We start from the raw sequence: 23,124 nt of genomic DNA on the forward strand, positions 1-23,124 counted from the left end.
TTAGAGCTGGAGCACTTAAATCAAAGATTATGGGAAAAATATGTCTTTTAAACGATACATGATTATTCGTGCTTAGTGTGATCTGAGACATGATTGTACTAACAAGATAAAGCAATTCAGATTTAAACTATTCAAAAGATTTTAGGTTCACTTCATTTATTTTTTGAGAATATTACGACACTATATGAAGAAAATAAACTTCACATTGTCAATTAAATAAAGAAAAATTTTGTTTCTTAAAAACATGTTGTTTATGTCACTTTTCATCACTTTTCAGTGTTTATTAAAGACGTTGTTTCAAAAACAAAGGAAGCCCCCACGCACGCACATAGTGTACACTGAAAACATGGTGCTTTGCCTTCAAACATGCCAGGTGGTTGAACATGAATGTAAACGTGTCAGATCTTTTAAAATAAATTCCCACAATAAATTCAATTCAGAAATGAGTAATAATAATACTGTGACGTCTATATATAATGTTGTACCTCTCCATCATTAATTGATTTGAAAAAAGACATTTTAGGCCAAAAGTTAATCTCAACTACTACAATCACAAAACAATGTCTCAGGCTTCAGGTATCATATTCATAACGATTCATGTAATTCATTCATTTCATGTAAAAAAATCTGTGAGGGAGCTTTTAGTGACGTCTGTTCCCATCACTACAACTGTGAACTCTTCTCACAAGTTTCTCTAGAATGAAGCAGTTCTCAGGGAACCACTCTGAATGACTTCGTTTACATCTTAACGATCTAATTATGTTGCAACTTCGAAAGATCAGTGTAACTCCCCTTTAATGTTGAATGAGTGAATGAAATTAACACACCCTTTAATGACGGGTTCTCAGACTTTTGCATACTGCCCCAACCACTATACAACATCAATACAGTTTTACAGTTTTGTAGAAATGGTGTGCACATTTCAAGCGCGTCCATTGCGTCACTTTTTTCAGTGCGTGAAAAAAGTCTGTCCGCTGCTTCACTAAAGAAGCCACAGACTGATGTAAAGTCAGATACGGCACGGTCACGTCTCGGTTGTAGACACCGCAGCTGTGTATCTGCAACCTGCGCTTAGAGGGCAATGTAATCACGGAGCTGAAGCCAGCTTCTTGTTCGCCAGCCTTTTATTCGAATCTTCCCGTTCCGTTCCACCTTAAATGGTGCAGCAGTTACATTCAGAATTTTCCCGTTCCCCCTTAAATGGTGCAGCAGTTACATTCTGAATGTTACATTCTGGTGTCTGAGGTTGAAGTTGGCTTCTTATTCGCCGGCTTCTGGTTCGAATTCTCCCGTTCCACCTTAAATGGTGTAGCAGTTACATTTAGAATTTTCCCAAACAAGAAATAAGAATAAGAAGCTAACTTCAGCCTCAGGCACCAGAATGTAACATTCTGAATGTAACGGCTGCACCATTTAAGGTGAAACGGGGAAATTCTGAATGTAACTGCTGCACCATTTAAGGTGGAACAGGGAAATTGGAACCAGAAGCCGGCGAATAAGAAGCCAACTTCACCCTCGTCATTTACTCAGTGTTTTGAATGAATACGGCAGTTTGTGAAACGCACCTTGTACACAGAGGAGTGAAGAGACTCGGTCAGGCTCTTTTTCACTCTCCTGATTAGCCTGCGCTCAGCAGCGACCAGAGCGCGACGAGGCGACCACAGACCGAAGCGGCTCCCGTCTTCCTCGCGGTGTGTTTACTCGCTGAGAGAGCAGCTCACCGCGGACACTCACTCAGACCCCTCAGCGCTCTCCAGACTGACTGAGCGATGCTGCGCATCCGCGTGCGCTTCGGTTCGCGGTGACGTCACAGCCGCGCGCTCGTGAGAACTGTGTGTGTGTGCTGGCGCTCAGCAGTTTCCTGTCTCGCGCTGAGCAGATCCGCAGCATCGCGAGCAGCAGGTGCAGCTAAACGCTGCACAGAGAGAGCGCGAGAGAGCGAGCCAGCGAGGGAGAGGGAGAGAGAGAGAGAGAGAGAGAGAGAGAGAGAGAGGATGGGAGGATGTGAGGGGCTACATCTCCTTCCTCTCAGCTCTCTTTTCTCTCATTCTCTCTATCTTTACCTCTCCAATATTTTCTTTGTCTCTCTCTCTATCTGTCTTAGTCCCTCTCGTCTTCTCTCCCATCATCTCTCTCTTTCTCTCTCTCTCAGTCTCTCTTCGATATCTCTGTTTTTCTTGCCCTTATCTCTCATTCTATGTCTATATCTCTCTTTCATTCACTCCTGTTCCCTCACTTTTTTCCTTCTACATCTATACTTATTTTCTCTCCCTATCTCTCTCTCTCTCTCTTTCTCTCTCTCTCTCACTCTCTCCCCTTCTTTCTCTCAAATATCTCTCTCCTTTTCTCTCTTTTTTATCTCCTTATCTCTATCTCTCATTCTCTCTTTCACTGTTTCTCTCTATTTTCTCTCTCTCTGTCCCTTTCTCTTTGTTTCTCTTTCCAATCTCTTATTCCCTCTCCTTTCTCTCTCTCACTCTCTCTCTCTCTCTCTCTCTCTCTCTCTCTCTCAAATATCTCTCTCCTTTTTTCTCTTTTTATCTCCTTATCTCTATCTCTCATTCTCTCTTTCACTGTTTCTCTCTATTATCTTTCTCTCTGTCCCTCTCTCTTTGTTTCTCTCTGTCCCTCTCTCTTATTCCCCTCTCCTCTCTCTCTCTCTCTCTCTCTCTCTCTCTCTCTCTCTCTCTCTCTCTCTCTCTGTCTCTCTCTCTCTCTCTCTGATATGAAAAGCACCCCATTCTCTTTAACTTTTTAAAGAAAGGAGGAAAAAAATGAATTCAGATGAAACTGGTGTTCTGCTGATTGCTGATGGGATTTGACTACAGTGGAGCAGTAAAGACAAGTTAAATCTCAAATTTCTCTCTATCTGTCACACACACACACACACACACACACACACACACACACACACACACACTCTCTCTCACACACACACAGTCCCCCTCCAAATGTTCTGTGTCCCAGTGTGACGCATCTCATATTGATTTCTGCCTCTGCTGTCTTATATTGCTTCTGCAAGATCACGTTAGCCTTTCCTGGAGTGTCTCCGTCAATTTTTAAATAGCTTACCATTGCAGCCGCACCAGGCGTCCTGCAGGGAACACAATCAAATCTCCACAACACAAAAATCCCGAGAAGGCACTTGTGACAGAAGTAAAACTGCTTATAACACGCCGACATCAGTTTGAAGCTAATTTGATGGCTTGCAATTAGAAACCTATCCGTATTGCCCTGAGAAACTCACTGAGGGGCTTAGTGTAGCGACGCATGATATTAGTTTCAGAGTTGTTGCATGCAGCTCTGGCTAACTCTTCAGGAAAGGACCACATATTGGTCATTTGCATACTCAAAATAGAGCTATTCGATTAGTGCAAAGGAAGGCGCGCCATCAGTACTTCCTATCAGAGAAATCTATTTATATTTTAGCTGTAACCCTTAAAACCCTCAAATTTTGGGGTTTTGGTATTTTTTGGGTCAATTACAATTGCAATTATGAAGTATTTACATGAGACAGTCACACATGCCATATGTAGTTATTTTCAGGAGACCCTGGGCTACTCAGATATGCCACTGTTTGACATGTAAATGCTAACAGAAATTTGATATATTTATGAATTTGACCCATTTTTGATCAAAATTTTACCTAGCACCTGTAAAATTTTGTAATTTTTTTAGTATATAGATCTTGAAAACAAGCTGCACCTCAGATACCTTTTCAGAAATTGTTAGTCTGGAGTGTCTGTGAGCTGAAAGTGCAAGAACTTTGATGGTGATTCATTCTTATGGTTATTATGAGTAAAAATAAGCAATTAGCATAAGGTGGCCATGTTTTTACTTCTGTCCTCTGGGTTCATGCTGAGTGCTAAAACTCTGATACACAGCATGACAGGCTGTATTTTTAATTACAAAGTGAGTTGCATATTTAATATCAGATCATTTTAATACCCAAACCAATGTAAACTGAAAGACAGAGCTAGATATTATTAATTTCATAATACTATTTGTCATATTTCTTGTTATTTACCTGTTAAAATGTGTTTTAGGGCCTGCTTGTGTGATTTTAAGGGAAAGAGGGAAAGTGCACTCGGTGTAGGGGACTGGGACACTGCATTTGTCATCTTTTTTGCCTTTTTATGGCCCTCCCCTACTCACTCAGCTCAGTAGCATAGAAGTGTGACTGCAATCTGAGTCGCTTTTTAAGTGTATTTAGCTGTAAATGTCCGATGATCAGCACTAAAGTCAGAGTCTGAGTCAATCTGAGGACTGTTTGAGACACGAGGAGAAGTTTTAGACCAAACATGTTGCTAAGGGGATTAAAATGGAGATTTAAATTATGTAAATGCAGGATCTGAACGGTGGTTTTCTGAACTGGATTACGGACTGTATCATGACACACAAGGTAAGTCCTGATGGTCAACGTGTGTGTATATTGCGTCGTTGTTTTAAAGGGCCCATGTTTTCTAGTGTTTTACTATTTTCCTTGTTGTCAATTTATTTGTTTGGTGAGTTTAAGCATCAAAAACATTTGGAATTCTTTTACCTCTCAGAATTAAACAGGCTGTTTTGGTTACTGCGCCTTTAAGGCTGATATATGTAAATAAGCTCTATTCTGATTTGCTGCCTCTTATATTGCACCTTATTCAGAAAGCAGGCCAGGCTGAAACACTCCTTCTAACTTCAGTAAAAATGGGCAGGGCTAAACTGCTGTAGGACAAATGGGCGGATGTATGACATCACAAAAACTAAAAAATTTCGATTTTTTTTTTGTTTGTTTTTTCTTTGATAAGTGCTCTTTGATATCCATAAGCATTTGTAAATGGCAATATTTCTTGTTGTGATTTATCTTTTCCCTGAGATCTTCATACAACATGGGTATTAATTCATTTTTATATGAATTTTATTTTCCAACTTCTATTCAGTGTGAATTGGCAAAGCCAAACTGCTGCTGAATAAGCAGATGTGTGTACATTTGTTGGTGTTTGTGAGGTCGCAAAAACAAATAATTCAAAGCAGGCGTTTTTTTGCAGCTAAGTTTCCATGTATTGGCGATATGAACTGTATGTTTTGAAATGTGTGACAAGCTTTACATAATACTCTCCCATTATAAAAGGGAGGTTAACTCAGTTTTCCTAGATATGGGCTCTTTAATGATATGCTACTGTTGTATGTGCTTGTCTAACATGTACTATGTGTGTTTCCCATTACAAATTAACATTAAAAACTCCCCAGTTCCCATAACACGTCTTAATCACTTCCCATTTCCATGCGACAGGTGGGTTTTCTGTTGAAATGAGATATGAGATGTGTGGGTCATCTGATCCAAAGTGCTCTTTAAATCATTGCATCATAGAAATTTTTGGAAAACATAGGTAAATTCCATCTGTGTGGCCTACCAGTCAAACCGCAGACTGAGAGTTCAGCCATATGACATGTTCATTTTTAACAAGACTGAATTAATACCACCTTTATTTTCCACATTGGTCTACAAAAACATATAATTAGCCATGATTAGTGGTTTAAACCATCGCCTACTGCAATCAGTAGTAGGCTAGCATGCATCTGACCCAAGAATTAGGCTTTGAAATAGTGTCAAAATGGCCTGTCACTAACCAGTCAGTGCTAAATGTGTTTGTGTAGCCCACAACTAATCTTTTTCCTCAGTACTGTGCCCCTAAGGCTAGTCTATTGGGATGTAATTTAGCCGCTAGCCTAGTTTAAAGGCCTTTTCTTGTGTAGCACACTGCTTAATAGTACCATGATGGTGATTCCAGCCTTGTAACTCACTTATAGGCTATTGTGAGGTTCGATTTGCGTGTTTCCTTTGCTGAAGAGTCACCAGAAACAAGCTTTTAAAAGGTGTTTTTTCTGAGAAAGGTCTTCCCAAGCCTTGCTAGCATCCCTGCTGTACAAACACAAATAGAGAGAACAAGTGCTGTATCTTGAACTCGCTCATTATATTTTCTGCATCCAAAAGGTCTCGAATCTTAATGTGACTGTCTGATCAAAAGGTCAAACTTCTGTTTTTGCAGTATTGCTGTACACACATACGCACAGGTCGGATGAATCACTAGCGGCTAAGCATAAGCCATAAGCTAAAACTGTTTCCCTGTGGCAGAGACAAAGACCTACTGCAGCAGTGATCATGTGAGCTTGTTATTCCACATATATGAGACGTATTGGACACTATATATACCATTTCACCCAGCTATAGCATTCACTGAGCCACTTTTGCCATGAAACGGCCTTTAGCCGCTTTGTCACCAGCTAAAGTAGACTGCTGGTTGTCTTCGCTGGGCTTCCTCATTGCTGTGTAAATGAGACAAATGACAGCATTCAGGCTGCAGATTTGCAATTGTAATTCACTCAATTCATCTCGAGCCATTTGACGTGTAAACACTCACCAGTTAGCAATTTAGCATGTGAGGACTAGCAGAAAGGACATCAGAGTTGAAGTCTCTTCAACCAGAAGAGCTAACAGGAGGATGAAACACGCATATACAGACACTTCTCACACCCAGAGGAGTTGCAGAAGTATATAAGTTCCATGTTGCTGCAGGTATGGCTAAAATTAGCCACCCAAAGCCTACAGAACAGGTTATGATGACCCTGCTAGAAAAGACAGCATAGACCAGCATAGCTGGTCACTAGCAAAACCAGCACATGTTGTGTGACCAGTTAAACCAGCACTAGAGCAGTATAAGCCAGCCTAAGCATAGTAAGGCTCAAAAAAGCCTTAAAAATCATGTACTAATTCTACTGACCATTTAGCATGAAATCTCTACCAGAGCGAACAGAGAACACGCTTCTCATGATTCACAAAAAGATCAGGATATTTTTTGGTATTTTCAGGTCTGCTCACAATAACCACAAGTTCCTGTTCCTGTGCTGGACAGAGTCGCTTCTCGCAGTCGTTTCGGTGAGACACTCCATGGTGGTTAGCATTAGCATGACCATCCGATCCAGAAATACATATGTGAGGTTATTTTTCACTCATTTCCTCTTTCGTTTGTGTGGTCCTGTCTCCCCCCGTTAAGAAGATGATTGCAACACTTAGAGACTTTTACTTGTTAATGTCAAAACTCCATCCGAAAAAACGAGAAATCTACCTACGCACCTCTACAATACTGCTAATTTATGACCGTGCCCTTACGAGATTTCTAGTAGTATGCTAGATTGAACGTGGACATTTAAAGCTTATGAAAGACATTCCTCATTTCATATTTGAAGCTCATAACAGACATTAACACTTTTTAACTTGTGTGTAGCAGTTTAACAGATGAATCGTTTAGTCAAGAGTCCTGTCATAGAGCTGCTGCAGCTGTTTTCGATTTCTAACATCTGATTGAAACTGGCTCATATTCACAGTCAGTGACGCATTTTGAACTTCCAGAAGTGCTACAATGACGTTTTTTTCACAGAACTAGTCCCACTGGCTGTAAATCAGAAATGAATGGTTGATTCTGCTGTCAGGTTGTAATTACTTTGGTAGCTAATCTAATGTGTAAGGCCTTCATTTCAGCTCCTGAAGTCCTAACCAAATGTAAAGAAGAGCCATTTTGTCCTGTTTCAGCAAAAATCAAACCACCTTAGGAGCCACAACATTTTATGTCCGTTGTACCATTTTGGTTGTAAATATGTCTCAGTTTGTGCTGATGTGCTAGTAGAGGCTAAAAATATAATATAAACAAAAACACAGACAAGCAGAATAGTTTCTTGTAAATGTTTGACTTTTTGCGAGGATGAGGTCAGTTTCTCATTCGCCAGCTTCTTGTTCGAATGTCCCGTCCCACCTTAAATGGTGCCTGAGGTGCCACAATGTAACTGCTGCACCATTTAAGGTGGAACGGGAAAACTTGAACGAGAAATTGACTTTAGCCTCGCCACTTTTTAGTGTTCGACAGTTCCTCATTGCAGATTAAACGTATCAGGAAAGCAGCTGGAGTGCTTACGAATGCAAATAAGTCCATTCGTCTCCAAATTATCGATGTTCATCTTAAATCTTTCTCTTTGCCTTTTCGTTAGCCACTGGCTAGATGAGACTGTTGTCTGCATTGCTATGGTGATCAGCAGTCTGCATGCCAACTTTCAGAGTAAAAGTTTGGTGAATTAGCACATAGAGGCTATATTACCTCCAGCGTTTAGGACCATTTATTGTTAAACTGTCTTAGAACGATCAGCAGAGCTTTATTTTACTGCAAAGGAGGATTATTTTATTTTTTACCTAAAAATCTAATTCTGCTGTGGAGCCGCAACAGGGCAGTAAAAGAGCTGCGTGCAACTCCGGAGCCGCATGTTGCCGACCCCGGTCCCAAACAACGACAGAGTTAGCATGGCTGCATCTGTCTAGATAACTCAGAGAAAATAGCACAGAGAAAAAAAAAAGATTTTAACCCTTTTGTTTATAACCTTAACAATGAAATCAGAGTAGTACTACATTACTTGGAGAATATAGTGACAAACATGATGATTCTATTAAATAAAAATGAACTAAAAATTACAGACATGTGTTTTTTAGTTCCCAGAAAAAATCAGGGCTTCTCTGAAGACCAAGAAGGCCCTCTGCAGCTCTACAAAATGGCCTTCTACAAAGCACTCCGTTTGATTGAGCAAATCAACGCTGGGGCAACACAAACTACAGAGGCTGCTAGCTCACGTTAGAAGGCCCAGCACAGCCCAAACTGTGACATTTCTGTCGACTCCATCAGGAGATTAAGGGAAGACGGATTATGCTGGACAGGCAGGCAGAGGCTTAAACTGCTCTCCAGGACTGGCAGAAGATTGGGAGGGTTATTAACGAGCTCGCTGGGCTGTGCTTCCTACCGCCACAAACAAGCTGTTACTGGGCAACAGTTTACCAGTTCACCACGTTACCTTGCTCACCTCTTCCCAGAAAGGGCCCAATTAATGTATTCACATGCTGTGGACAGCGTAAAGGTTGCCGTGGCTTCGCTGTCATATGCAAATTACGATTAGTAAACATCTGTGGTTGTTCAGGAAATTGGTTGTTAATTCTCAGAAGTGTAGAGTTAGTGTTGTTGTTTTGCGACACTATTTAAAAGTAATTGCATATACGCATAATTACATAGTTACATAATGAATTATGTTGGCATTCGAGTTGGATTCAGCAGGTTTGAGTCAACATTTTTGATGTTTTTCTGTTTGTTTTCCTGTCAAAAAATGACAACAACATGGTGAAGAGGAAAAGGACAGACTGTTTGCACAGAAATAACCTTTCAAAGTCAAATCTTTAAATAATATCTCCTGTTCTAGCTACAAAAATTAATGTAGTATTGCTTGAAAGTTTCAACAGAATTTCCCTACTTGTTTCAATGAACTATAGGCAAGAAATAATATACAGTTAAGTTTGGGATGTGAACCCAGAACCTTGCGGATGCCTCTGTTTCTTGCTTAGGCTCTGCTGTGAAGCATTATCTTTGTTACTTTCTTTGTGTATTTCATTAGTTTCATATATATGGGTTATTCTCCATTTGAAGTGGGAATTCAGGTGGATACATTTTTTAAAAAATCAGTTTCTTTCATCCCAAAACTAAATAATCTTAATATGTCCATTAACATCTCCTATTATTATATGTGCAAAAAGGAGAGCTTAATTCCTAACATATTTTACAGTCACTGGTGTTGTATGAAAATGGTGTAACACCAGTGTATGTGACACCAGTGACATTCTTTTGCAGCTATTTAAATTCAGTAATAAAAATGATATATGACATTATTTTGACACAAGACTTGAGATGCTTCCTCTCTGATCCTCGACCAAAAGAAGCAGTTTAACAGAGCTGAAAATACTGTGTTAAAATGTGACATAAGAGTCCTGATAACACCAGTGACCAAAATCTCTGTGAAAAATGAATATTTTCAATAAAACACACATTTTTTAAATGTGGTATAACGTTAATGATATAAAAAGCAAACATGAATTTGTTTTACACAAATTCCTCAGTTAAACCTCTTAATAATATTGTTTTATATTAAAAATGGTTTCTCAAATTTGGTTGTGATGAGCTGTTTAACATATGCAAGGCGACTATGAAACAGGATAAAAAAATCAGAGAAATCATAAGGTAAACATATTATTTAATGTTAGATCAACGGTGTAAATGTACATACTGACTTTTGGAGCTGTGCCTAATATATTAAGCACCTTTTTAAGCCCTGTCACATGGTTTCCCACTCCAAATGGAGAATGACCCAGCTATAGCAGTTTGATTGGTTATTTTCACCTCTCAAGCCCACATGTAAGCAAAAGTATGGGCACCTCTGGTCAAATTACACACTTTTGTTGATTTTCAATGAGAAAATAAGTGAACACATCCTCTCCAGGGAATGTGCTTCTGCACATTTTAATACAAAATGACTTCATTTGCTGAATCTAATATATTAGAAAAAAATAAAACATAAAATGTGGCCTGTGCAACAGTCATGGCGCATATTCATATGTTCTTTATTTATATGTTTTTTTTTTTTTTGACCAGAGGTGCTCAAACTCAATAATTCTATGACTAGCACTAGCAATCACTGCTCAGGACCCCACGCTTCACCAGGCACTGGACTTAACTTGCCTGACCGTGACCTGGAAAATGAACAAAATGGGCTATGTATGTGGTCTATATTGGTTTGGGGATTGGGGACAATGTATAAATTTGAGCTCTAGAATTTCATTGATTTTGCCGAATGTCTGCATGTCCTTCAGAGTGGTTTGATGTGATTCGATCCTTTCTAGAGAATCTCACTAGAAATTAGAATTCTTCACAGTGGTGGTGATAGGAACCAGACGTCTGAAGAGGAGTTTAATGCCTCTAAAAGCTCCCTCACAGAAAGTTATTACAGGAAATGGTTGCATATACACTGTTTGATGCCTGAAACACTGTTTTGCGATATTTTTGAGATATGTTTTTGGTCTAAAATGTTTTTTTTTTTCGCAAAAATCGTTTCTTAAAACCATCCATTGACATGATTATGTGTGGTTATATGTGGTTTTTCTACGGCATCGTTCCAAAAACCCTTTTTGGCACCATTACCTTTACAGTAACTGTGGTGTAATTGCTTTATATCTGAATGACCTCATAGTTCATCCAACCTCTCTCCACTCCCTTTCCTTTAGACCACTCGTGCTGACCCCATGTTCCTGCTCCACATACACCTACGTTGACTGACATTCACGTCCACACCAACATCAGTGACAATATGACCTCAGAGGTGTGAAGGTTGCCATAATGACTCTTCTGGGGGCGCGATTTTAGCCATCTTCCTGTTTGGCACACTTGTGAAGCCCGTTACAAGGCCGATGTGTACTTGTTCTGGCAGGATATAACAATGGAAAAATGGGGTCAAAGGGCACCATGGCGGGATGCTGAAACGATAGAAGGCTCGTCTCAGGGAAGCTGCGCTTCCTCGATCCCTTTTTCTCCGCCTACTCTGATTCTCCTCCCTCCTACAGGGGCAGCTTCCTGTGTAGAAAATGATGTCACGTGTAGGCTGACAAATGTCCTTAGCTGAAGAGCGCTGTTATTGTGCTGGGGGTCACATTAAAGCAATAAGCCAAAAGAGACCCTGCATTACAGTGATTTTACCACAGTTAAGGGGTGCTGGTAGGCCAATGGCTTACTGTCTTAACATGATGCAATACAACAATTTAATTTACTTTTGATAATAATCACAATAAGTGTTTATCCAGAAAAGCAATGTAGTTCATTAACAGTACGCAATGGTTGCCAAGCAACTTAACAGTCAGATTATTCCAGGAACAGCACAACACTTTTTAATAACCTGGTGCTTTTATACATACAATTGACATATGTGGTCATACAGTATATATGTATATTGAGCAGCTTTGACCACGGCTCTGCCACACAGATATTAGAAAGAGAACTACCCATTTTACAGAGCTCTGCTCCCCTTGTAGCTATGATTCACAATCACTTATACACAAGCTATTATTGTATTGCTAGTCAATAACTTATGCAAACTAATAATGATTGATTTGAAAAAATATTGAACATTAAAATATGTATATTAATACATTGCAACTATTGGCATCTGTTAGCAACGGTTTAGCACATGTTTTTCATGCATGTTTCACGTGTTAAGTTTGGTTATAAGCTGGATAGGGTAGGGTGTTTCATTTACGGCCAGTTCCTCAGACAGGGATTAAGCCTAGTCCTGGACTACGCAGCACTCTGAATGGAGATTCTCCATTGAAAGGAAAATATAGTCTATTTATACTAGGCTTAATCTCCATTCAGGAAACCAAGCCTTAATGTGTGACCCCTAAATTCTTCGGTCTAGCAGCTGTCTAAAAATCAACCGAAACTGTGACATTTAAAAGCTGTGGCATGTATGCAAAGCTTTACCAACCAAAGAGAATGACTCAACCAGCCAGGTCTAAACCAGTCTCTCTCTCTCTCTCTCTCACTCTCTCTCTCTCTCTCTCTCTCACTCACTGGGCTTAAATCAGATGCTTTTGAAGCTCACACATTAAAATTGTCACTGCACTTATTTTCCTCTCTGGGCACCAAATCGATGATAGCTTTTTGGATAATCGTGATTGAAATGTCCAAAATATGAATCCTTAAGCCAGAGTAATCTGGATCCCCGCCAAGGAAGCAAAGCTCACCGCTGGCCAAGCATCGATTTTAATGGCTTGCTACTCACACAGGCTCCCCAAAGCATTCGTATCAATTACTGTATAAAGTGTAAATTGTGTAAAAACAAGGTTCAGCACCTCTGGAATTACACTGTACTTTATGAAGGCTCAGGGCCTAAAACCCAGTCATGCCTATGGCTTCACCAAACGATCAAGTCTATAGATGAAATGATTGTGGTTTCACGGGACTAAAGCAAGAAGAATGAACTGATAAAAATGGATACAACGGCAGTCAAAACAAAAGTGAGTATGATTAATAGCCATTTGATCTGATTAACAGTTTCGTTTGATAAAATATGAGCCACAGTTCATCAAGATGATGAGTTTTCACTCATCATTGAGATCTATGTATGAGGGTGTTAATAAAAAAAGGGGATGAAAATTCATTTGAATTGAAATCCAAAGTGGCATCTTATTAACTGATTTGATAAAAATCTTTGCCTTTTGAGTAATTTTTGCCTTTTTGCAGCATTTATTATTTAACTCAAGCCATTTCATTACTGTCTTCATGTACTGTTTAACATTAATCATCTGTTACAGAGCTCAATGAACGTAGCCTTAGGAGTTTAGCCAAAGCCCTCACACATAGTGTGGTGTTCCTGCCTAGGTGAGAAATCGAACCTCAGTCAACCTTAAAACAACCTTAAAATAAGGACCTGCCTGGGATGTGAACCCACAACCTTGCGCATACCTTTGTTTCTTGTTCAGACTATGTTGAAGAACGCTGTCTTTGTAATCAGCCTCATTTATTATATGTAGTCATTTGTTTGGTTTTCACCTCTCAAGCCTACAGTCATGTGTGAAAGTTTTGGCACCCTGTTTTGTGTGTTATAAAGTGAACACATCATCCACAGAGAACAGACTTCAGTACACGTTAATGTGCAATTACCCTTTTTTTGGTGAATTTAGCATATAATGTATAATAAAACATAAAATGTGGCCTGTGCAAAAGTTTTGGCACATTTTGTTTGTCAGCATTTGTCAGCAAATTTAAAAAAAATTGTGCGGTAAAATGTGCAGAAGTATTCCCTGTGGAGGATGCTTTAAGAAAATCATTCATGTATGTTCAAACTTTTTTATACAACTGCTTTTTGCTCACGTTCAGCAGTGGAACCTCAGTGGGCAGAACTTTCTGAGGCAAGTAACAATAATGGCTTGAGTTGAAGGGTAAATGATGCACAGAACCAAAAGTTACTCCACAATTTCTAATCTTCTGTTAATATTTGCATGCATTTTTGCTGTCTTTCTTTATATCAATGAATATTTGTTATTGCTACTCTCGCATGCAGACCATGATGGTGATGGTCATATTATATTTTATTTTATTTCCATATTATATTTTATAGTTTTAATCAAATAATAGTGTCATTAAAGTGTTAAACCCCTTATTTGGCCAGGGCCCACCCCAGTTTCAATACACACATCTATAACCTAAGAATAGCACAATCAGTTTGCACTGAATTCCCTATAGTTACTGAATAATAAGCCCCAGTGTGTAATAAGCCTGTGATTTTAAGGCGTTAATCAAATTCAAACTTGTGTTTATCCCTCGGAAGTTCAATTCAAGTGCATTTTTATCGAATTTATTTCAACACGCTCATTTTTGCTATTTCTACCGCTCGTACCTCAGACCTCCACACTATTATGGGTTGGTTTCGGAACCTCCAGAGATGTGGTGGAAAGAGTAAAGTGTGACGAGACTGAGGAGCCTCGCATGAGCTTCATCTTGCCATTCAAAATGCCATTTGCTCTGTTTATTGCACTGCGTGTCCTCTCTCGTGTACAGTCGGGATTAAAGCAAATCTCGCACACAGGCACGCATGCATATTGAGATGGGGGAGAGGGGTAGATTACCATGACAACTGAAAAAACACACATCAGATTCAGAGCCTTGTGGCAGCTGAGTGAAAAAAGAAAAGCCCTCAAATGTTCACAAAAAAACGATAATACTGATAAGTGGAAAATTGTGTCTCAATAAAGTTACTGCGGCATGGAAGAAGGTAAATTTAAGGTAAATTCCTCTGATGTATAAAAATTCTGAATAATTAAATGGTTGAGACATATACAAATCATTTAGAATGGTTTGATGTGAAATTCCCCATTCTAGAAACATTGTTCACATTGATGGTGATAAGAACCAGACGTCCAAAGAGTTTAAGGCCTCATGAAATGGTCACAAATATGCTGCCCAATGCCTGAGACACTGTTTCACAATAGTTTTGAGTCGTCTTGGCCTAAAACATAGATTTGAATTCATTCAGGATGGAGAGGTTCATGCAGGTCACTGGGATTATAAGGCAAAACAGTCCTATTTTACTATTATCAACTTTACACACACATTTAAAAATGATGGTTCTTAAGGGTTTGTTAGTAGAGAAAAAAGTTCTATATAGATCCACGAGCACTCAAAGAACCCTTTGCATGATTAAGGGTTCATGAAAGGGATCATCAGACTGATGGAGCATGTGCTGGAGATGGTTCTCTATAGAACCTTTTTGAAAATGGTTCTGTATAGCCCCCAAAGGTTTCTTCTACTGTTACAGTGTTAAGCTTGTAACAATAGAAGAACCATTTTGGGTGCTATATAGAACACTTTTCAAAAAGTTTCTATATAGAAGCTTCTATAGCACATTCACGTACTATATTTCCATCAATCTGAAAAACCCTTTCTTTGAATGTTCATGGTTCTATATAAAACCATTTTCTTTACTAAAGAACTCGTCTTCATTTTTAAGAGTGTATGAGACTAGACTAGGCTCACTAGTCATTTTGGATAGAAAATCAAAAGGCTGTATTTGCTCTGTAGACATCATGATCCCTGGTTCCTATCAGTGCCTAGAACTTTCTCTACAGTGAACTTTTTAATAGGCAGGCCTTCTGTTCTTGTGATGTTGAAGACTTTATAAATACCTTGTTGGCACAACAAATCTTCTAATATGCAGTAAAACCGCTTTAAATGGAAATTCCACTTTTTGGAAATTTCTGCATGATGAGATGTAGCAAAGTCATTCAGAGTAGTTTGATGTGAAATGGTTCATTATAGAGAAACCAACTCAGATTTCTTTAAAATGGTGGTTATAGGAACCAGGGAATGCAACACCAACACAAATATAGTCATTTCATTTGCTGTCCCAATGATGGTGATCAGCTATATGGAGCTGGCATCTCCACAAGCAGCTCAAACTGGGTCTGAGTATGGGCACAACACAAAGTGCTTATCATGAAGTTTGATCTTCTGTGGATAGCGGGGGTGGAGGGGGGTGGTTTTGTTATATCTTTCCAAAATAGGTTGCAACATGGCAAAATCACCCTAAAATATTATGTCACATCCAATGTGCATGGTTTTGGTCATTCCCCGCCACTTGTTCTCATCGCGATTGGTGGTGATGGCCTTTAAACCTTCAGATACAGCCATCAGTGTAGTTAGCGCTGACTGGAGACCAGTCTGATGGATTTCGTTATCAGAATCCCGTATCGACCAATGAGGGGCATTGATTTTTGGTAATTGAGCCAATTAACCTCTGATTCTCACTGTTTCCAACAGCCAATCCCAGGGCCCGCTATTGATTGTTTCACTTCTCATTGCATTTAGCTACCTCTCAGAGCCTTGGCTTTGCTGAGTTGCTCCATGGCCTGAGTTATGCAGAGCAAATAATGTCGCAGGAGAAGGCGAAAAAAAGGCGACACCAAATATCACATTGAGTGGCGTTATGCAAATGAATGAATACATTCGCCTTCCCACTATTTCCCGCTGTGTTGCTTGCACACTGCGACTCACTCTCCCTCTCTCTCGGACTGCAGCCAGGGCTGAAAGACTGTTAAGTAATTGGCCCTGGCTGGCTCTCCCTCTTCGTCATTCATTTGATATGCCTCTTTTTTATTTCATATTCTAAGCGGCGGCCGTCTGGCTGACTTATTGCTCCCTCCACGCCCTCTTCTATTCCTCTGCAGACTGGATGGGAACAGAGGCTAGACGTCCAGTTAGAGGTGACTTTGTTCTGGAGCTGCTCTCCTGTCCTGACCATTGGCACCACTTCCACAACTTTTTGTAATCTTCCCTGAATTCTGGTACTTATATAAAGGTATTGCTGCTTCAGTGAAATAATGACTGAAGTAGAGGTAAAACTAGCATAAAAATTGCAGTTTGATAGGTGGTATTGTTCTGTTATTGGATCATTTTTGTCTGAAATAAAGTGCTAAAGTTTAAAAGAGAGAGGTGTGAGCAACAGCAAAGAAGTCTAGGTGTTGTCGACAGAACAGAATCACACTAAACCCGAAAAAAGGGAATTTGGAGCTACATAACTAAATCAAAATCAAATCAAATCACGTTTATTGTCACATCACATTTGCACAGGTGGAAAGTGAGTGAAAATCTTAGGTGCGTAGCCCCCTTATAGAATTTAAATACAAAAAAATATAGAAATATCTAAGAAGAAAAAGAAATATATTTATACACTGACTCTGAATATACACATATACACAATATACACTAGTATTGCACTATTCCAATGTACAGTTGTACAGTAATAAGTTATGAAATAAAACTATGAAATGTACTGTTGTACACATTTCCGTATGTGCAGTTAGTCTGAGGTAGATAATAAATGAGATGCAGGTACACAGGGATAGAATACTGATATAGAAATCGTCCAGATGATACAAGATATGGATAGAAGATGTACAAGATGTCAGTCTTTGCGTGTAAGTATAGATTTGCTAGATTGAAGGTGCAGAGGATCAGAGTGAGTCTAATGAGATGTGGATGAGCTAACGGCTAAAGTGAAATTGTGTTAAAAGCACATTACTTTTCTCACAAATATTCAGTACAAGTACATCATCAAATCTGTCCAAATCCATACTTAAGTTCATGTAACTGAGTAAACGTAACTATCTCTGGAGCACCAGCCTACCATGCTCAAAGCACATATGATTAGCGTGGCTGGTCACTTAGCCCCATGTAAACGTGACTATGTCAGGCTATAGCATGTGTTTTAATGGTGGTCACTTATTGAGAATGGCTGTTAGGATTCACGCTGGTCCCATAGCTGTGATTATGTCCATGAAGGGCAGTAATCAGGACCTGTAACATTCTAACTGAACTGATCTCAGGGCTAATTGACTAGAGATAGCGCAGCAGTAATAAGGGCACCAATTTGTTTTCTTAGCTTTCTTCGCTTGTCTCCAAGGGTGAGTCAGGGACTTGCACACAGACACACACACACATGTATTTTCACTGCCAAAAAGACGGTTCTTTAAGGTTTCTTTCAAGGGAATGGTTCTATATAGAATCATGAGTTCCATATAGAACCATTTGATGCTTCAGTGAGTCTTTTCTTGGTGAAATCGTTCTTCAGATTGATGAAGAATGTGTTGTGTATGGTTCTATATAGAATCTGTTTAAAAATGGTTCTATATAGCACCAAAAAGGGTTCTGCTATTGTTATGATGTCAAGCTTATCAACCTTTTTCAAAAAGGCTCCATATACAACACATTCTCCATCAATCTGAAGAACCGTTTCACCATGCAAAGAACCATTTACGCATGAAATGGTTTTATATAGAGCTCATGGTTCTGAATAGAACCGTTCCCTCTACTAAAGAACCCTTAAAGAACCATTTTTAAGAGTGTTATTAAAATTATTATCTTTAATTTCCAGTCAACCCCATAACAAAATCTGCCCTGTGTTCCAGACAGTGTAGGACATGACCTTTACGCAAGCAACTTTGCGTGTAGCATTGCGCTAGCGCATCCTCTTGGCTGGGCTCTGTTAGCATAGCGAGGTCAAACCCACCTTTGGGCTGTGCTGTTTTTAGCATCTGCTGATGATAAAAAAAAAAACACACCCCTCTAATTTTGTTGAGAGGACTGACCAAAAAGCTGTCCTTCAGGAAAGGAACTGGACATGCATCTGGTGTGGTTAAATAATTAATAAGCGTGGTTGGAGGGGGGTGTTGGTGAGACATTTCTCAATTATTCATGGCCAGACTAGCCAAGTCCCCATTCACTGGGCCAGGTGCAGGGTTTGGTTAGCTTAGAAAACACTGAGATTCAGCTTTCTCCTGCTGCTGCGCAGATCCCTACGCCATAATTCAACATCATCCCCTACGCCATGTGGCCATGACTGGTATATTTTTGTGCTGATCTAAGAGCAGTTCTGCTGTTTCTTCAGATTCAGTTAAGGATCTGGGTGCGTGCAGCTGCTCCTACGGCAGCGCAAATGGACTGACTTTCTTTTGCTGAGTAAAGATGAGAATCAAGCATTACAAAGGAACAGACCCACTATTGTATAGATGTAAAGAATCACATTAGTTAAAAAAAGCTTATTTTGCTAATAACAAATGAAAGCAAACAGCCACCAATTAGCATTATTTAAAGCCGTTATGCGTTGACTCTGAGCCTTTGTTTGTTGTTAGCCACGTTAGCCTGTTTGATTCCTTTTTAGTGTAGGTTACTATACTATAAGATAAGATATATAAGATATATAAGATACTATAACCCTTACATGTAAGGTTACTTCAAATCTTACTTCTACAGATATCATAAAGCTTATGTATAAGGTTGCTCTAACCCTTAGGTAGAAGGTTGCTATATCGTACACGTAAGATTACTAGAAATCTTACATAAAAACCAAATGTATACAGTGACAATAAACCTTACGTATAAGATAAACATACACTTTACATGCATAGTCACTATAAACCTTGCACATGCAGTTGCTATAAACCTTAAATATAAGGTTAGATAAACCTTATGCAGCTTACTGTCAACCTTACATACATTTTGCATATTGCACTGCCACTTGTTTAAACACCCAGGCATATTGCATTTATATGTTAACATATTAACATATATTATTGTTTACAGTGTTCAGTCACTGGACATGACATACACCACTGCATTGTTACCTGCATTATATTTATGCAATATTAATTATTCATTTTTGTACTGCACATTATATTTTATGGTTGTTCTAGTATATTTTATTATATATCTTTATTTATCTATCTTGCATATAATGTCACTATAAACCTTATGTATATGGTTACTAAAAACATTAGCTATAAGGTTATCATAACTCTTATGAATAAGATTACTATGAACCTTATTTATGAGGTTGATATAAACCTTACATATAAGCTTACTATATCTTATGTATAAGGTTGCACTAAACGTTATGTATAACTTATAAGAGTTGCAATAAACCGTATACATATGCTTGCCATAAACCTTACATATAAGGTTGCAATAAACTTATATATAAACACACATACTCGGGGCAAAAATATCACGCTTAGGGTCAGGAAGTTAAAGTGTCAAGTTTCTCAGTGTTATGTGTTGCAAAGGAAATGATGGCAGTAACAAAAATGACATGTATCCATCCATGCATCAAAATCTACCTCTTCATCCATCCATTCGTCTACCCATCCAGTGTGCTGGTGCAGTAGCAGCTGAAGTCTCTCATGGGCTAAAGTGAAAATACAGATTAACTGTTAAGGCTGTTTAAGTCTATTGGCTGTGGGTGCAGGGCAGAAAGCAGCATGCATACGTGCATATGGATGTGTCTCTCTTTGTGTGTGTGTGAGAGTGTGTGTTTTTAATGGCTAGCACCTCACTAAATGCTGCTTCTGAGGCTCCGTGTGAACCCAGCACCAAAGCTACACTTTCTCTTTAAGAGTGTATCACTAGGCAGAGAAGCAGATGATGATGCGTCTGTGGCTATGTCAGTCTAGCAGCCCCATATAGAGGCACATTCACTGGAGCTCAGTCTGTTGCCAGGCTGGTATCGTCATATTGCCCACCCCTAAATGCGGAAAACGTGAGTTTAACAGGGAAGCTAACCCCTGTTAAACTCACGTTTTCCGCATTTAGGGGTGGGCAATGTGACGATATGTGATTGTTATCATGATAAATTATGTAATGATACGCTTTTGTGAGTATATCATGGATGTCATCAGTACTTCTAGAACAGTGAACAGCGGAATGTTTCGTAAAAGAAGACAGATGTAGGCCGATATCAGAAAAAATTGCTGGATTGGATGTCGGAGGGAAGGGAATGAATCTGATCCAATTCTGTAACAAATCTGTCGTGAAATAGCACTCACACTGTGGATGTGGTGTTGTTAGCTGTGTAATTCTTCCCGTGGGGTAGTAGAGTTTTGAGTAGTTTGAGCACAGTAGCTTACTTTTAAATGAAGTGATTTAATTCAAAACAGCTCATTTTAAAGAAGTTTTTAAAGAAAACGTATCAGATCGATATCGGCCGATACACAAGGGTTTTAATATCGGTATCGATATCAGAAAAGGAAAGGTGGTACTGTGCTGTCTCTAAATTTAAACAAATTATAGACAGCCTGTAAATAACATCAGCATATAGCGACTATGCTTGTGCCGACACTAAACTTTTTTATCATGATAACAGCCAAACTTTTTGTTGCGGTTCATGATATTATAACAATACTGAATTTTTTTTTGAAAAACAGCATCAGTAATGATATGTCCTAATGTCATAAAGATGAGTCCTTTTTTAAAATATGTGTGCAATTTTTACAATAAAATAAAAACTGCCTTTAAATATCGTGATGTTATGTTTTTGCCATACCGCCCGCCCCCTCTCTGTGTTCAAATCAAACAAGCTCAACCGATTCAGAGGTTAAAAAATAAGAGCGAGCTCAAAATACAGTGTGATGAGTGCTTTGTGTCTGGGTGAGTTTCTGTCACTTCCTCTTGTGTCCGATTGTGACTGTGTGTTTCCTCTGTATGCATGTGCATGCGTGTGCAAGTTCCTGTGCAGTGGCTGCGTGTGTGCGTCTGAGCCTGTTAGACCCCTGCAGACATGTGGCCTGTCGCCCACGGGGGCAGGAAGAACAGCTGTCCCAATGAAACAGAAAGAGAGAGAGTGAGCGAGAGAGAGAGAGAGAGAAAGAGAAAGAAAGAAAAAGAGAATCTTTCACTCCATCAGTGGGGCCATTATGCCCGGCCACACTATCCTAACGGTTCTGCAGCTGGGCCTGAAAAAGAGAGAGACTCTCTGAACAACCCTTCTCTCTCTCTCTCTCTCTCTCTCTCTCTCTCTCTCTCTCTCTCCTCTCTCTCTCTCTCTCTTTCTCATCCGCCCAGAAAGGAAGACATACTAATTTCCTTTTTGCACCAGCTACACCACCATTATACTCCCTGCCATGGCCCTGCACCTACTGGCCTCTGTTAGACAATACGCAGCCACCTACCCCACCCAGTCCACCCACCCACACGTATTTGCTTTTAAAGGAGTAGTTCAGGAAAAAAATCACATTTCCACTGCTTTCCCCCTCAACCCAACTGTAGTCAATCATCAAGACATATTTCGTGTAAGTTTTCTTCTTTAAGTTTCCACTGAAGCTATGTGGCTAATGTAGCTAACAAGTAATGGAAGTCTATGTCACCTAGATCATTTTGGATGACATAGACTTCTGTTACATTAGAGATTTGTATGTATGTTGGCTTTGTTTTCTATTAAACAAGCACAATATACATAAAAGTCAACGTTGACTGAATGTCAATCAGCTAAGATATCAAGCTCACTTCTGTAGTTTTGTACTGGAGCTAAGAGGCTAATGTTGCTAACAAGTAATGGAAGCTTACATCACGTCAGTTAGCATTGTGCTAAATCTTCAAACAACTGTTATTGTGAGTTGTTAAGTAATCTTGAAACTTGCTAGTGTGTTTTTTGACACTAAAACACATGAACTCAATGCTAACCGGTAGGGTATTATCTTCTATTGCTCGTTAGCTACGTTAGCCCGGTAGCTCCAGTGTGAAACTAAAGAAGCAAACTTCAGACATGCCTTGGCTAATCGACTGTATTTTGGGGTAAGCGGGGAAGGATTGCGCCTTTTATTTCAGGTCATAATCCTTCTAAATGAAGACGCTTCCATCCCTTTTCTGTGATCATCTGCACATCTTCACTTTAATGTACTCCAAATACTAAACTGGTACTAAACTGATACAAAATGTAACTTTAGGATAAGGAAATAAAGTTTTTAAACATACGTCATGTATAAGATGCAGTGGCAAGCTGTGACTGTCAGTGCAGGTTTGGGCTTCTGTTCGTGTCAAAAGTTGGTCAAAAAACTTCCACAACCCTGATTGGATCATTTCCATTGATCGCAGAAGATCTTAAACATTGTATTTCTGACAAAATCTCAGTTAAAATGCAACAAGCTTGAAGATTATTGTAAATAAAAGTGAACTAAAATTTGCAGACGTTTTTCTTTTAATTCAGAGAACTGATAAGGGCTTCTCTGAAGGCCTGAAAATCCCTCAGCGTTTTCCATTGAGAACATTACATAAATGTAACAACATATTAGTCACTGTGGTTATTTTTTGTGGTCTATTTATCATGAAATGCTTACTGAACTCATCACATCCTATGTATATATATATATATATATACATATTTGAATTTATGTGGATAAGAAAT

The 23,124-nt window shown here is 39.2% G+C and overlaps 1 protein-coding gene across 5 annotated transcripts in view; it reads right to left on the reverse strand.

Moving 5' to 3' along the window:
- Window positions 1-23,124, reverse strand: part of zmp:0000001168 (signal-induced proliferation-associated protein 1) — a 107,972-nt gene that overhangs the window by 61,939 nt on the left and 22,909 nt on the right. The window contains exon 1 of one of the 5 annotated variants that reach the window (XM_036580582.1): window positions 1,566-1,737. The exons of the other annotated variants lie outside the window; for them this stretch is intronic. The gene's annotated coding sequence lies outside the window, so the exon portion shown is untranslated. Of the gene's footprint in view, window positions 1-1,565; window positions 1,738-23,124 lie in introns of those variants that run through there. 5 annotated transcript variants of the gene reach the window in all.

Source organism: Colossoma macropomum, unplaced genomic scaffold (assembly GCF_904425465.1).
Source record: "Colossoma macropomum unplaced genomic scaffold, Colossoma_macropomum, whole genome shotgun sequence".
In the NCBI taxonomy this organism is placed as follows: domain Eukaryota; kingdom Metazoa; phylum Chordata; class Actinopteri; order Characiformes; family Serrasalmidae; genus Colossoma; species Colossoma macropomum.